Here is a 4,179-nt window from a genome sequence, read left to right as displayed (position 1 = left end):
AATGCTCAGAGACAGCTATTAGGCCATGAGATCAAGTCCAATAAGCACAAAAACGAAACAAAACAAGAAAAAAACCTGGGTTCTTCAGTAGGAGTTTATCATTATAAATATGTTTCCCATTATATTTAGCTCTGTCATAGGTACATGAATCTTAGGGTATTAAGAAACTTAGCTAAAAATATAGGCAGCATTGTGTGTGTGTGTGTGTGTGTGTGTGTGTGTGTGTGTGGTGTGTGTGTGTGTGTGTGTGTGTGTGTGTTTGCCAGTCCTGAGGCTTGAACCTGGGGCCTTAATCTCTTGATTGGATTTTTTCCATTAAGGCTGGTACTTTGCCACTTGGTCCACAGCTCTACTCCCAGATTTTTTTAAATTCTTATTTGGAAATAACAGTTTTACACACTTTTCTGCCTGTGGAAGCCGATTCTGGAATGTGATTATTTGAATCCTAATATAAAATATGTGTGTGCAGATAGCTCTACTATAAAGCTGACTTACATTTCTTCAGCTGTATATGTAGGATTTCTTGAGTGGAACTTCCACACTGGTTTCTGTTGGGGCTGCACTGATTCATTTAATTGCCAACATTGTGTAAGGTATCTTTCCCTACTTCCTTGTGAGTATTTTTGTTTTCTTTTTTAATAGGCATTCTGCTTAGGCAGACATGAAACTTCAACATAGATTTGATTTGCATTTCCTTGATTACTAAAGATGTTGAATATTTTCATGTATTCCTTAGACACCTATATATGTTTTGGGGAATGATCTAGTCAATTTACTTGCCTATTTATTGATAAGATTGTTCTTAGTGTATTTCATTTTTTGAGTCTATACATCTAGATATTGGGATTTCTTCTGTTACTCAAAAGGCTGGAGTTCAGGCTTATTTTACTAAATCTTAGCAAAAGATGACTTGTGAGCTTCAAATTATTTAATAGATGATTAATTAAAAATGATCAGAAGGTGTGGCTCACACAGGAGAGTGCCTGCCAACAAGTATAAGTTCTGAACTCAGACTTTAGTGTCTACAAAAAAAGAGATATATTTTATTATTTTACAACAATAAGATTTTATCAGTTATATACTCTCAAAATATGTAATTCTAAATATTTCACTATTCTTCATGGTAAAACTTTTGCAAATTTTAGCATAAACTAACAATTTTAGTTTCTATTTTTTCCTTGGTATTCATTCAAGCCAGCAAAACTGATAAAATACAACTTTGGCCAGGTTCTGGCTCATGTCTGTATTTCTAGCTATTCAGGAGGCTGAGATCTGAGGATTGCAGTTCAAAGTCAGCCTGAGCAGCAAACTCTGTGAGGCTCATGTCTAAATAACCACCAGAAAAATAGAAGTAGTGCTGTGGCTCAAGTGGTAGAGTGCTTTGCTTGAGCTGAATAGCTGAGGGACTGCCCCCAGGCCCCGAGATCAAGCCCCATATCGAACCAAAAACAAAACAAAACAAAACCAAAATCCAACTTTATATAAAGAGAAAGAATCTCCAAGTTTTTATTCAAGATTTTTAATGCTTGTGGCAAATGATTTATCCAGTAGAAAGTGGAGATCTTATATCTGTCATTGTGATAAACTTGCTACTATGTGGTTGATTCATTTCATTCATCTAACATTGTTGAAGATAAAAATCCATCAAGGACATGACATATATTTGGCAAAACTGGTAAGTTGAAATGACAATTTTTTTTCTAGTTTGGCAAAGAAGCTCTGGTTTTCCTTCCCTCACCAGGATTTGAACAATGAAAAAAATTGCCTTGATTTTTCCCAAAAGTGAGGAAGACAGCTCATATTCAAATAATTAGAAGATAATGAAAAGAATGTTTAAGACACATAATATATTTAATTTTGAACCTTCCTCTCAAGAAACTTCCAAGAAACTAGCAAAAATTGGTTATAGCTATTTATATAAAAGAGCTCATTGCAGGTGCCTCATACCTATAATTTGCTACTCAGAAGGATGAGATCTGGGATTGAGATTGGAGCCAGCATGGAAAAGCAATAATTGCATGGATGATGTCCCTTGCTGTTATATCACATGTGCCTTCCTCCCATCCTCAATGTGAAGCTGTTTCCCCACATTACCATCCTTCTGAAATATTGACATTATCATTGTAATTTCTGGTTTTCTCCTTCAACATGAAAGGTTCATGGAGCAGGCCACTTGCAGCTGTATTCACATCTGTTTCTCCAGTTGCCTACAACATTGCCTGGTCCTTAGTGCTTAGTAGCCTTGTGTAGATGAAATTGCCCTGCTCATGTAATCTCAGAATTCAGTCAGGAAAGCTCATCAAGCTGTGATCTTGTGGTTAATAGTTAATTCTTCTAATTATTTTTTTTCTACTTTGTGTATCTAAAGTCCACGTAAGGGTAGATCAGTGGCTGACACCTATCTGTTGTAATGGCAAAGTTGACTGTGACATCATAGAAGATTATTATGAAGCTGCATGAAAACTCATCCACCAAAGCACTGCAAATCACAGCCTCCCACATCCAGGAATAGATTTAACAGCTCTGCAATCAAACCATCATTCACTCTCTGCTGGATTCAGACTCAGCATTTCCCTTTCCTATTTAAAATAAAGAAAAATTCAAGACATGCTTTTTTATATGTCATTGAATTATGGAAATGTCCTTCCAAACAAAAAAATAAGAATGTCATTAGTGGAATGTAAATATAAGGCAAGGAATAAAACAAGCATAAAATTTCCTAGGGAAAAAATCAAACGTGGCACCTGCTACAAAAGTTGGTCCTTAAAACTAGGACTGGATTCTGACACACACCAGTAATCCTAATATAATATAAGGTAATGAAAGTTTTATTTTTGTGACAGTCCAGGGTTTGAACTTGCACTCAGAGCCCTGAGTTCTCTTGCTCAAGGCCAACAATTTACTACTTGAGTCATAGCTCCACTTCTTGTATATTTGGTAGTGTAGTGGAAATAAGAATTTCCCAGACTTTTCTGCCTGTGCTGGCTTCAAACTGTGATCCTCGATGTCAGCCTCCTGAGTAGGATTACAGGCATGAGCCACCAGTACCAAGCTAAAAGTTACTTTTGTGAGATATAAAAATAAGATATACAAAGCAACATAAACAAACGAAACTTTAGGACAACAAAACTGAAACAAGTTATATAAAAGATATAAAAAGACAAACACGAAGGCCCCGAGTTCAAGCTTCAGGAACAGCACAAAAGAAATAAAGAAGTGTAGAAAAAGAGAAGAAATAGTGAGTGACAGAGTTTTAAATTAATCAATCATTGGTGGCCTACATATGTTGTATTAACTACATAGGAGGATAAAGTCAGAAAATAACATTTAAAGGTAAGCCCAAGCAGGAAATTCCATTGGCCATTTTTCTGTGTGTGCTAGTCATGGGGGTTGAATTTGTTCTACTTTACTCTAGGCTGGAGTTTTATCAATCTCATTAGTGGAATCATTATCATCTAATTGGAGATAAAGAGTATCATGGAATTTCCTATGCAGGCTGGCTTCAAACTTTGATCCTCAGATTTCAGCTCCCTGAATCATTCTGTTATTTCCATTAGACATTATCTCCAATGAACCCCCCAAAAGAAGAAAAAAAAAAACAGCTGGAGCTTGACGTGTGGCTCCAATGGCAGAAATGAGACAATGATTTCTGGGACATTACCAACACCTTTAGATCAATCTCCAGGAACAGTATACACAAGAATAAAATAAATAAATGAAAAGAAAGGTGGAAGAAGAAAAAGGAGAGCCAATTTCAGAGGTTAAAATGAGCAAAACTGAAATAGGTTACACTTGTTCTTGTAGTTACTCAAGGGTCTCACATTTGAGGATCAGTGTTCAAGGCCAGCCAAGGCAGGGGAGTCCATGGACTCAACTCTAATTAGGCAAATACAATTTAAAAACAAAGCCCCAAATTGTGCTATGACTCACATATTAGAGGTCTAGCATTAAAAATATAGTGGGACTGAACTGGGAAACTGACTCATTGGTCGAGTGCTTGCCTTGCATGCATGATGCCCTGGGTTCAATTCCTCAGCAACACATAGCAGAAAAAGCCAGAAGTGGCACTGTAGCACAAATGGTAGGGCTCTAGCCTCAAGCTGGAGAGCTGAAGGACAGTGCCCAGGACCAGAGTTCAGGCCCCATGATGGGCAAAAAAAAAATAGGGATACAGGTGGA

Source organism: Dipodomys spectabilis, unplaced genomic scaffold (assembly GCF_019054845.1).
Source record: "Dipodomys spectabilis isolate Male_0828 unplaced genomic scaffold, ASM1905484v1 ptg000301l, whole genome shotgun sequence".
Classification (NCBI taxonomy): Eukaryota; Metazoa; Chordata; class Mammalia; order Rodentia; family Heteromyidae; genus Dipodomys; species Dipodomys spectabilis.
This window is presented reverse-complemented; position numbering follows the sequence as displayed.